At 34.3% G+C, this 13,697-nt stretch overlaps 1 pseudogene; it reads left to right on the forward strand.

The window, feature by feature from the left end:
• The first annotated feature begins 9,849 nt into the window (after positions 1-9,849).
• Positions 9,850-11,957, forward strand: LOC142623137 (protein FAR1-RELATED SEQUENCE 5-like; annotated as a pseudogene).
• The last annotated feature ends 1,740 nt before the right edge of the window (positions 11,958-13,697 follow it).

The raw sequence follows: 13,697 nt of genomic DNA on the forward strand, positions 1-13,697 counted from the left end.
GTTTGGAGGCCATGGCCAACGACACGGTGGTGGTGGATTTTCTGTTAAGGCTCTTCCAAGCTTAGCCTCCTCTGTCGAAGCCTGTTCAGGCTGTTCTCTGCCTCGGCTGGACTGTCCGCCAGCGTCATTCCAAGTCAGCGCCCAAACACAGTGACTCCACCATGAAGAAGAAGGCCGAGCCTGCGCGAGCTAGTCCTACCGAGCCTGCGCGAGCTAGTCCTACCACGCCGCTGTCGTGGAGTGGCGCCACCTCTGCTAGCGGTTGCGCTCTCGATGGCTTTGAGGAGTCAAGCCGTCTTTCCAAACCGACTGAAAGCTTGAGATCTAAGGTTTGTTGCTCTAATTTTTCCGAGCAGCAAAAAAAAAAAAGTTCCATGTTTTCTTTTTCTTTTTTATTTTTTTCCAAGATTATTTTTATTTTCTTTTAATTACAATTTTTTTAAAAAAAAAAAAAGGGTCAAACTTAACGGTAGCAGTAACTGAAACCTAACAGAATACTATATTAACAAAAATTAAAACATAGAGGACTAAAATAACAAAACTGAAAGTTAGAGGACTGAAATGACAAAAACTAAAAGTTAAAGGATCAGTTTTGCATTTTTACCTAAAAAAAAATATGAACAGAAGAAAAGATAAAAAAAATTATTGATTGTTAATTCATTTAACTAAATTATTTATGATCTATTAAAATAAAAGTTAGTGTCGTTTTTTTAAATTATTTATAATTGATTATGCACTAGATTTCACTGCAAGTTCTCTATCAATGTACAAAATCAAGGAGTGGTATAAAATCATATTTTATTTTGTTGTGGAACCTAGTTTTGATCATAATTATGGATGAAAATGCTCATCATTAAAAATTAGAAGAGTAAGTACAAGTACAACCATTATATAACAAGTTGATATAAGTTATTGATTTTCCCGTACTCGTATCAACCTTGCACAATAAATAAATAAATAAATATATAGGAATATATTAATATTGAAAATTTCGGTTTGAAATAAAAGGATGATTAAAACATTATATTATATACTAAAGCGGAAACTCACTTAAGAAGTTAAATGAGATTCTAATTGCACTCCAATTTTGTACCAAATATCCTTTTAATTGACATATAATTTGATGCCAAGTGTCTTTCTAATTGAATTATAATTTGATACCAAATATTTTTAGATTTTCAATGTACTCCAATTTCAAGTCAAGTGTTATTCATTTTATATTCTTATTTCGTGTCAATTTTATTTACATGAAAAAATTCATAAATATAAAGTTAGAGAATATAAAAAAATTGAATCTGAATTTATTATATTATATAATGAATGTGTTCAATTTATTATATATATACATATAATATTATTTTTAATTGTGCCAGTACTTAAAGCTCAATTAAAAATTAAAATAAGATTCTAATCGTTTGAGTGTGTTAAGTAAACATGTACTAAATCTTAGATTGTGTGTTTATTCTAAGTGGATTTTGGGTTTTTAAGTGATTACAAGAAATTTCAATTATAAATTATTAATCATTTTGAGTTAAAACTGCGGACTTTGCTAATGCTTTCTTCGTGTGAATATACAAAGTGTGCAAAACTAGAAAATAATAATAATAGTAGGTAGTGTTATGGGTACTGTAAGATGACTACTAAGAAATAGCTTTATATCAAATCATTTTATTTTATATCAGATTTTTTATTAATTTTATAAAGCGTAGAGTTAGTGAAGTTAATTTTTTGAATTTCATTTGTCACTTTTTTAATAATATTTTACTCCTTTCATCAATTTATACTAATTTTTTATTGGATAGATCTCACACGTTAACATTTCCCCATGACAAATAAACATGTGATTGCATGAAATGACTCATGTTCGTTAGTTTCAAAAACGACAATATCGATCGTGTAGTTGGTGTGGTCCAGTGAGTACGCCTAGTCGTATGGAAAATTTCCCTCGATAGCTTCTCGAAAAAGACATTGGAAGGATAGGTTTTGGCCTGGTGCTATCATAATTCAGAATCTCAGATGACAAAAGCATGGGGTTTATGAGTTTCAGAAGTTTTATATGATTTTAATTTGTCATCTCACCAGAGGGCGAAGGATATGACTAATATACAGTACACAATAATATAGCTATCCAGCTGGCCAAATTATTATTGCTCAAACAATCAGTGGCTAAGGCCTGAGGCCTGAGCCACAATAATTTTTTTTCAAATGTCTAGATATATATATACACACACACACACACACACACACACACACACACACTTATATATAAGAGTTATCCAAAAAATAATAATTTTTCTTTAAGTAAGCTTACTTGCCCACCATTTTATTAAAATTTTGATTTATAATCATATATAAGGGAACTCTTATTATAATATTGTTTACTATTCTTTCATCCCTAAAGTAAATAATCCGGAGAGAGTTTCTGATTTTAGACCCATTAGTATTTGTAATGTAATTTATAAAATTGTCAGCAAGGTGATAACTAATCGTCTTAAGCCTATGCTTAATTCTATTATTTCAGAGACTTAAAGTGCTTTTGTTGCTGATAGATTGATTACTGATAATATCTTAATAGTATTTGAATCTTTGCATCATATAAAGACTTTGTGTACAGGAAAGAAAGGGTTCATGGTGATGAAATTGGATATGAGGAAGGCCTACGATAAGGTGGAATGAAGTTTTCTTGAAAAAATCCTCCTCAAACTGGGTTTTCAAGATTCTTGGGTGGCTCTCATTATGGAATGCATTTCCATTGTGTCTTATTCTATCCTGGTGAATGGGGAACCAAAGGGCCTAATCCGACCATCTAGAGGTATAAGATAAGGAGACCCTCTTTCTTCTTATTTGTTCTTGTTTTGTGCTGAAGGGTTAAATGCGCTGTTTTGTAATGCCGCATCCAGAAGAGAGATTCAAGGATTTTCTATTTGTCGAAATGGACCTAAACTGACCCACATTTTTTTTTTGTAGATGATTGTCTAATTTTTTGTAGATCCACCTTGGAGGAGTGTAACAAAATTCAAGAACTTCTTGCCTATTATGAAGTAGCTTCAGGCGAAATGATTAATAAGGAGAAAACTACCTTGTTCTTTAGTAGGAATATGGATGAGCACTCCCAAGAGGCTATCAAAGTGGCTTTGAATGTACCAGCTATTTAGCATTATGAGAAATATTTGGGTCTCCCTTCATTCGTGGGACGAAACAAGACGGCGTGTTTTACCTAGATCAAAGAAAGAATATGGGCAAGGATGCAAGGATGGAAGGAAAAGCTCCTATCTCAGGCTGGAAAGGAAGTCATGATCAAGGTTGTGGTTCAATCTAATCCTACCTACTCTATGAGTCTTTTCAAACTCCTTGTTAGTTTGTGTAAAGATCTTGAGGCAATGATCAAGAAATTTTGGTGGGGGTAATGGTGATTCGAGGAAAATTCATTGGGTTAAATGGAGTTCTTTATGTTCATCCAAATCTGTGGGAGGTATGAGTTTTCGTGATTTCCAAAAGTTTAACAATGCTTTGCTAGCCAAACAAGTATGGCGCCTTCTTCATCAAAAAAATACGCTTCTTTTAAAAGTCTTTAGTGCCAAATATTTTCCTACTGGTACTATCCTTGAGGCTCCTGTTCATCCGAAGTGCTCCTATGCCTGGAGGAGTATTTTGCAAGCTCGAGATGTTATTAATCAAGGGGAAATTTGGAGAGAGGGGAGTGGTCAATTAATAGATATTTGGAACCACCATTGGCTACCCAACCCGGCTTGCAACAAGATCATATCCCCTAGGGCCGATTCTCCAATATCGTGGGTTTGTGATCTCTTCTATCTTGGTACTCGAATTTGGGACCCTGGGCGATTGGCAGCATGCTTCCTTCCTTAGGAAGCAAAGATGGTGGCTCGGATTCCCCTTTGTGAAGATTGGGATAAGGACATCTTAATTTGGCCGCTAACTTTAGATGGTGAGTACAGTGTTCGTAGTGCATATCGTATGCTTGCTTCAGTGGAGACTAGTTCTATGCCAAGTTCTTCTTTTTCCAATCCTTCCCAAGCGTTTTGGAAGGCCATTTAGAAGATCCAGGTTCCAAATAAAATTAGGCATTTCGTTTGGCGGGCTGTGAAGGACTCTCTCCCTACCAAACAGAATTTGAAAATTAGACATGTTCCGGTGGATTACATTTGCGATGGCTGTGGAGATCATGTGGAGTCGATCTTACACTGTATATGGCTGTGTGATCAGGCCAAGTCTGTGTGGAGATTAGACCCAGGGTTTCGTTTTCTATTCTGAAAGGAGGTTCGGTCTGTGCAAGATCTTTTGGAGGAGGTGCTCAACAATGGTTCCAGTTTTAAAGTTGCTTTTTTTGCTATAGTGGCCTAGTGCTTATTGCAGTGACGCAACAGGGTGAGGGAGCACCAAACTTCTTGGCATCTTCATGAGATTGGTGAGCAAGCTTTGGCATTGGTTCATGAGTTTTAGGAGGTTTATAAATAGGAAGCAAGGACTCCGGCTCGTCGGACACCAGTCCGTTGGTCTCCTTCACCTGTTACATGCTTCAAAGGTAATTTTGATGCCGCCCTTTTTGATGGTTCGGATTGTGATGCCCCAATTTGATTACTTGTGTGATGTGAGTGGGTGTGTGATGAGTCCCACATTTGGTATTTAATGGGTTGAACTGGGCTTTATTAACAACTACAAGGAGCCTTAATTGTGACTAGTCTTTTTGAGGTATAGCGCAGATGTGGCTAGCGTTTTTCCTTAGGTCGTTACATATGGTATCAGAGCCAGTTCGATAACCCCGTGTGGGCTCGGAGACACTAGTCCACAAAGTTGGCCCTAACGAGGGCGTTAGGGATTTAAGTGGGGGAGATTGTGATGCCCAAATTTGATTACTTGTGTGATGTGTGTGAATGTGTGATGAGTCCCACATCGGGTATTGACTGGGTTGAACTGGGCTTTATTAACAACTACAAGGAGTCTCAATTGTGATTAGTTATTTTGGGGTATAACGCAGATGTGGCTAGCGCTTTTCCTTGGGTCGTTACACGGATTGTGCTAGTATTAGTGGTGTTTTTAGGGACTCTTCAGGGAATGTTATTGCTACTTTAAGCCAACGAATTGATCACACTTCTTCAGTTGAATTGGTTGAAGCATTGGCTGCAAGAAGGGCTGTGGCTTTAGCTAGAGAGTTAAGTTTGTTTGATGTCATTTTCGAAGGAGATTGTCTTCGGAATGTTCAGGCTCTAAAGAACACTGGTTCGCGCAAGACTCTGTTTGGACATGTAATTAAGGAAACTAAACGGTTGGGCTGCTCGATGCGACTTTGTCAGTTTCAACATGTTCGACGTGAGGGGAATAGGTTGGCTCATGGCCTTGGTAGAAGAGTAGTCTTATCTGCTGACACTAATGTATGGGTAGAAGAACTGCCTAGTAATTTGGAGGATGTATTCCAATCGGATTTAATTTAATTTTTTAATAAAAATTCACTTACCTTCTTCTAAAAAAAATTGAAGAAATAATTGGAAAATATAACAAGTACAAAGATAATGCGTAATAACCTCCAGTAAAATTTGGTACTATTCAACATTCAATAGGATTAATAGAAAAAAGGTTTTTAGTTTTCTCAAGTTCCTTGTTAGGGAAAAAAAAATAAAATGAAGAATGATGAAAGAAATAGCATGATTGAGTTGCTTTTCTTACATAATTTTTGCTCCTATGCTCATGTTGCTAAAGAATTGTTTGCAAACTTATCCTCAAGATACCACCAAACCTGTTAGATTATACAAATATAAATCTTATAAGATTTACACACACACACACACACACACACACACACACACACACACACACATATATATATATATAGAGAGAGAGAGAGAGAGAGAGAGAGAGAGAGAGAGAGAGAGAGAGAGAGAAGGATGGGTTCAAGTTACACATTTTTTAAACCATTGGATTTAAGTAGATCCAAAGGTAAAAAAAAAAATGCACTTATTAGGATTTCATTTATCATCCCTTATTCATAACAGTTCATACTTATCTCTAAACCCAAAAATAGGTATACGTTTCTCACTCCTTTCTCTTTCTCCTCTATCACTCTTCCACCTCCACTGCCTTAGGGAAATAATTCAAGAAAAAATGTAATTAGACTTTAGCTTTTGTTATGAAAACCATGAGTATATATATATAACCTTTAAAAGAGCAAAATGGCAACAAAGAAGTTCATGTAGCAGATCCAACCAAATGAGATTAAGGGGTAGTTAGGTTTGAGTTTCTTTTTGTGACGAGATTGTTCAAGTTACATAAGAAGTACATGGCTAAACATAACATTTAATTAAGGGGTAATTACAGTAAACCCACATGTGGTTTGCCCAAAATCACTTTGCCTACCCGTGGTTCGAAAAGTGTCACGTTACCCACCTGAGGTAAGCTCCGTTTGTTTTTTGTAACCTACCTCTGTTAAAAACAGGGGTAAATGTGTATTTCTACTCCCCTTTTATGTCTCTCTCCTCCCAAAAAAAAAAAAGACACTAAAACAAGAGAAAATAAGATCAAAAGATGCTATTTGTAAGAATTTAGAAACTTGTCTCAAGAACTCCAATAAATCACAAACTATATTTTTGTAACACACTCAAGAAAATAACACAAAAGGAGAATTTTACTTAACCCATTAGCTTATTTTCTTCTCTATACATTAATTTATTCCTCACGCTCTTTCTGCCCCTCTCTCTCTCTCTGTTCTATCCATGTCTCTCTCATCTCTCATACTCTAGTTCAGATCGTTTGTAGCTTTGGGTCGTGGTGGCTTGGGTGATGACTGTGGAGGAGCACGAGTTGCCTATGTTGGTTGGGTATGGGTTTTGAGGAGAAGCACAGTGTTGGATTGGGTTTAGGTTTTGAGGAGGAGCATGACGTTGGCTCCTAATTTCACCTCTCCCTGTATTCAAAACTCCTATATTTGGACCCTATATTCTAAAGACCCCCTCTATTTTCACCTCTCCCTTCACAGACAAGTCCCCACAAAGAACAACCTCCATCTTCTTCTTGCGGAAACAAAAGCTATTTTTAACACCAGGTTAGCTTGTTTCGAGTAAGTGGCCTTATGGAGCACTCTGTATTTGTGTATTGTTAGTTCGTGCAACACATGGTCCTCAAGACCATTACGCATATTTATCACTTCCTGCATTTCTTTGTTCAGTAGAGCTCGGTATAGCTTTCCATTTGATTTATGAATTTCATCAACATTATTTTTTGTACAAGATCTCCTTTAGCAATGTAAGCTGCACTAAACCCACAAATGAGATGAGAAAATCATGTATATATAATATATTTGATTAAGACAGGTCATAGTGTATTGTTAGGTTGATTGAAGGGCAATATTGTATTATTCGGTTATTTGTGTAGGTTGATATGGGTTTTATTTTTTTGGGTATGTTCTTCATGTTCAAGATTTATGTGAATTGAGAGAGTGACCAATACCACTTTTTGATCTTGTTTCTCTTGCATTTTTGTGCTATTTTTTGTTTTGAGAGGAGAGAGACATAAAATCTGAGAAAAAATACCTATTTACCCCTGATTTTAACAGAGGTGGCTTACGAAAAACAAACAGAACATACCTTAAGTAGGTAAAGTGACACTTTTTAAACTATGGGAGGCAAAGTGATTTCAGGCCAAACTATAGGTAGGTTTAGTGTAATTACCCCTTTAATTAATCTTCAAATGAGGCACATAACTTTGTATGCTACAAAACTGCTGATATAATGGTCAAGAAAAACTTATGGAAATTTTAGATCATCATTGAATTTCATGAAGTCATAAGACAAAATGTTTCTACCTATCTACTATTGCTTAACATGTCATGATTGTGAATTGGCAAGTCACAAAGGAAAGTGGGGTTTTGTTCATTCATAACGCCATATGCAAGGACAACATTTCCCTACAAAATGAAGTGTAAGCCAAAAATCCAAAAATCCATAGTCTGCAACCGTAAGGGCAATGGAGGAGAAAGAGAGAAAGCAGAGAGCATGTATACCAATTTTTGGTTTTAGAGATAAGTATGAAATGTCATAAATACGAAATAATATATGAGATCCTAATAAAAATATCAGTATTAATGAGTGTCTTTTTTTACCATTGGATCTACTTAAATCCAATGGTTTAAAAAATATGTAATTTTTTAAAATTACACAAAGTGTAACTTGAACCCATCTTTTATATATATATATATAAACACACATCATGAGGTAACCATTAAAAAAGTTAAAAACAATTCCCAACGTTAACAAACTAACGTTTATCTGCATAATCTCATTAGACCGTTGTATGTCCGAGTACGTACGAACTCACATAATAGCTATATAGCTAGCCAAGTTATTATTGCTCAAATGATGGATTCATAATAGCTAAATTCTCAGCCATAGATTTAATCTAATAGCTTAAATCTTTGACACCTCACCCAATAACAAAAAGACTATTTTACCCTTAAAAAATTTCACAGCCCGCCCACTTTTTCTGGTAAGTCTGAGAAAACTTTCATAAAATCAAATTTTTTTTCTCTCTCTCTCCCCTGCGCAGTTGCCGCTCTCTGCCTCTCCTTCAACCCATTCTCTGCCTCTCCTTCAATCCATTGTCACAGCAGCCCCAACTCATACCTAAACACTGAAACTTAGCGTTTGAAACCAAACCACCAAACACTCACACTCCCTCTTTCTCATGTGTGAAGCTGTCTTAAGTCCCAACTCTCATAGAGTGAAGGCCTCTTTGAAGCAACGAAGCTACTGGCCGGATCGGTGGTTTCGACGATAGTTGGCCATTGTATTGTCGAAAAATCCCCTTTGTGATAGTCACTGCGGGTCCATCTTTTGATTGGTTGCTTCCGACATCAACCGACTCAAGGAGGTGAGTTCTCTCTTTTGTATATATTGAATAAAAAAAAAATTATTTTTTGGGTAAAAGGAGAGTTGGGTTAGGGGTCAAGATAGTTGGGGCTATTGAAACCAAGCTCTTGAAATTTTGATTTTTATTTCCAATCGCCTTATGAGGCTATTGCACCTTTGCACTTCTATAACCCTGACCTTTTCTTTCATTCCCTCCATAAAAATCTTTAACCTATCAGGTTTTGTCTAATTAATTTTATTTTAATAATAGTATAATACTTAGCCATCACAAGTTCACAACAAAAGAAAAGAGAAACATAAATGTTCATTCTTGTTTGCATTGGATTCTTGGTGTTGTTTTAGGTTCCTTTTACAGAATAATATTCATAAAAAAAGTGTTTTCATAAAATGATAGAAACCTTCTTACAAGAACAAAATGGACAATAAGGAATAAACCAAAGAAGATGATTGAATCAATAAATTGGCTTGCTAAAGCTCATATGGATAAAACCCAGATGTATAAAATCCCTATTTTACTGTTACATTGCTTGAATTCTATGCTTTTAGGTCCTCATTGTATTTAAACTGTAGTGTTTTAATCTTTGCCTTTCAAGTTTGCAAACAGAATTTAGTGATAAAAATTTATTGTCATAGGGGTAGAAAACTTTGATAATTTTTTTTAGAGATAAAATTTTGATAATTGAAAGTTTGCCTTTGTATAGGTATGATACACTTTAATAGTTTCTTAAAAAAATTTAGCTTGAAACTGCCCTTTATCAATTGGGTCATTATCTCTCATGATCATATATTGATTTGTTGTAATTCTTATATATGATAAGCACAATATTGGTACACAAATTTTCAACTTTTATTTTTAATGAAAAACATTCATTCTTCTATATTTATAATAGTTGATATTTTGTACAATTGTTTGTTAATTACAGGAGTATTCTTTAATTCATTGCATAATGTGGCGAGAGAATTCTCTCAAAACATGGATGCCAATGAAGATTTGAGTCTTAGAGTCATGGATGCCAATGAAGATTTGAGTCCTAGAGTTGGTATGGAATTCAATACATTAGAAGATGCATGTGAATTTTGGCTAGAATATGGAAGACAAATGGGCTTTGATGTTAGAAAACATTACATAAATAAAAGTAAGAAGGATGGAAAGATAACATCAAGGGGATTTGTATGTGCAAAGCAGGGCATTCGAGATCCAGAAAAATAAGATATGATTCGCAGTCGTAACCAAGATGATACAAGGACTAATTGCCTTGTAAAGCTATATGTTTCATTAGTGCGAGAAACTGGAAAGTATAAAGTGACTAATATTAATGAAGAACATAATCACACTCTTCATCTATTAGAAACAGTTTATATGATGAGATCTCAACAGAAAATCTCAGAAGTTCATGTAGAGTGATTGAGTTAGCATCCTCTTTTGGAATCAAGCCAAAAGCAGCACGAGTTAATGAGTTGAGAGGCTGGTGGGAGAGCTAATCTTGGATTCACTGAGCTTGAGCAGCATAATTATCTTACAACAAGACGGCAAAAAAATTTGATATATGGTCAAGCTGCATGCTTATTAGGATACCTTTAGGAACAATTAACTACAAATCCATCATTTCAATATGCAGTACAATTAGATAATGTTGAGCAAATTACAAACATTTTTTGGGTTGATGCTAGAATGATTATTGATTATCCTAATTTTGGTGATGTGGTGACATTTGATACTACATATGGTACTAATAAAGAGTTAAGACCATTAGAGGTGTTTACCGGTTTCAATCACCATAGAGGGTTAACGGTTTTTGGGGCTGCTCTTTTATATGATGAAACGGTTGATTCATTTAAGTGGCTTTTTGAAAGTTTTCTAGTTGCACATGTAGGTAAAAGACCTAAAACAATTTTTACAGATCAAGATCCTACAATGGCAAAGGCATTGAATGAGGTAATGTCTAACACTAACCATGGATTATGTACTTGGCACATAATGCAAAATAGGATAAAACATTTGGGGAATTTGATGAAAGATGGTTCTTCTTTTCTTCAAGTTTTTAAACTTGTATGCTTGAGTTTAATGATAAAATTGAGTTTGAGAAAACATGGGAGGACATGATTGACACTTATGCTATTCATGATTGTAGTTGGTTGGATAGTATCTACAAATTGAAAGGAAAATGGGCAAAGTGTTACATGAAGAATGAATTTATTGGGAGTGTGAAGTATCCAACTCAGTGAAAGTTTGAATGGAGATTTGAAAGATTACTTGAAAGTTGATTTGGATGTAGTAGAATTTTTTGCACATTTTGATTGGGTGATTGAGCAAAAATGAGAAAAAGAGTTATAAGCTGAATTTAATGCTAGGCAAAAATTTCCCTAGTTGGGCTTGAAAAATTCTCCCTTGTTGAAGCAAGTAGTACAAGTGTACCCACCTACAATATTTCGAATGCTTCATGATCAGTATGACTTGGCATCAGCAGCAAGGATAAAAAATTGCCAAGAGGACTTGTTAGTGCATACATACACTGTTGAGTTTCTGCATAAGCCTGGTGAGTACATAGTATCTTATGACATTGCAGATAAGACATTTTCATGTAGTTATAGAAAGTTGAAATCGTTAGGATTTTATGTTGCCATGTTCTGAAAGTCTTTGACTCCCTTGATATAAAGACAATTCCTAATATGTACATTTTGAAAAGATGGACAAGAGAGGCAAAAAGTGGATGTATCTTGGACAATAGGAGAATAAATATGGAAGAGGATGTCAACTTGACTGCTACACGGCGGTATAGAAGATTATGTCCCAAGTTGGTTCGGTTAGCTTCTCAAGCAGCAGACAATGAAGAGGCATTTGCTTTAATAGAGAAGATGATAGAGGAATATGAAAAAAAGGTTGAAGATATTGCAACAAAAAATGTGGCTAGTCATCAATTGCCCCATCAAATGCTATTATGTAGTGGTAATGAAAATCTTGATCCTAACCAACATTTGGAAAATTTGGTTGAAAGGGTTAAAGGTCTTAAGAAAAAAGAAGGTCGCAAGGGTGGAAAACGAAAGAAAAGTTGGGTTGAGAAGCAAAAAAAAAAAGGGTAGAGTTGAATTAAATGATGAGGTTAGTCAACAGTTTTCCAAAGCAAATATTATTTATTTATTTTTATCCTCTACTAAGTTTCCATTGTTTGTAAAACTTTTATATTGTTTTGGCTAATAATAATATTTATGTCTTTCATTTAGGAACCTGGTTTTGCTCCTAACATACAATATAATAATCATGGCTCACATGGAAAACATTATTCACATCAAGTAAGAGTTTTTTTTTTTTTTTATTTATTTTAAATTCATAGTGGAATAACTTATAGATAATTTGTGCAGTTGGAAGTTGTACTACACTTGCCTTTTCATTTGTGAATTTATTAATATGGTTTTTATTTTTTTGATATAGTAGACTTATCCTGTCAGCCTTTCCACACCAATGATGACCTCTGAATTGAGACCAATTCATAGTTACCAAACTAGTTTCACGTCATTCTTAAGGGTAAACTTACTTGTTACAATGTTTTGCACTTACAAGTAATTAGATAATTTCTTAAAACTCTTCTCTTATAATTATTATGATTACTTAGGCACCATTAACTCCATTATTGTCTCAAGTATCAAATCATGCAGATGTTGGTCAGGTAAAATGTAACATTGTCATATTTTGAATAAACTTACCTTTTTACTTGTTTTACAATTATAATTTATAAGTAATTAGATGATTTTGTAAATTTTCTCTCCTATAATCATTGTGATTACATAGGCACCATTAACTCCATCATTGTCTCAAGTATCAAATGATGCGAATGTTTGTCAGGTAATATGTAAACGTTTTCATACATGAAATTTTGAATAAACTTACTTGTTTATAATTTTTATGTTTTGTAGTCATAAGTACCTAGAATATTTCTTAGATTTTTACTCTTATAATCATTGTGATTACATTGGCAGCATTCATTACTACAACATTCACTCCATTGTCGTCTAAAGTATCAAATCTTGCGAATATTGGTCAAGTAAAAAATAAATGTTTTCTTACATGTTTATCAAATAAATTTATTTGTTTATACACACACACAGAGGGAAATGAAGTTAGGTTCAATTATGCACTAACTCCATATGATGAAAATCCAAATGCTTGCCTGCAAACACAAAACTTTTTTGGTATGTAAAAAAGTAATAAATGGTAAGTTCAATTATAGTGAAATTTTCTCATGTTTGTTTAAGTTCAAAATGAAACTTGATTTTGTTGACATTTTTTTAGGCTAATATTGATTTTGTAGTATGAAGGACAACATTTTTTGACAGTTTGTCTAATAGTATATTGCAGTGAACATGGCTTGGACAACATTTTTTGGCAGGTTGTTTGAGAGTATATTGCATAGTGGACAATATTTTTTGGACAGTTTTTTGAGCACCGTATCTGACAACTTAGATAACTGATTGCACATGTAGCAAATTTTTTGGATAATTTTTTGTAACTAAAGAAGCTACTCAAACATGTTAAACATGTTAGATTGTACAAGTGCATGTTTGAGTAACTTCTAGTTAGACATTAATTATATATATAAGTGATTAATATTTTTAAATGCAATGGCATGTACTAAACTATTGTTCATTTTTTGAATGCAAGTGATTAATATTTTTAATGCTTCATCACATATACATACTTGCTTCATCGCAACAAAAAAATAATTTGTTCGTCTTTCATGTCATGTTTGGGTGTGATTTATATAATTTATGAGGTTTGGCGCTAGTTCTGTTGTATTTACTAATGTGTATAGGGCTTTAAGTCAT

This window comes from Castanea sativa, chromosome 1, assembly GCF_040712315.1.
Source record: "Castanea sativa cultivar Marrone di Chiusa Pesio chromosome 1, ASM4071231v1".
NCBI lineage: Eukaryota > Viridiplantae > Streptophyta > Magnoliopsida > Fagales > Fagaceae > Castanea > Castanea sativa.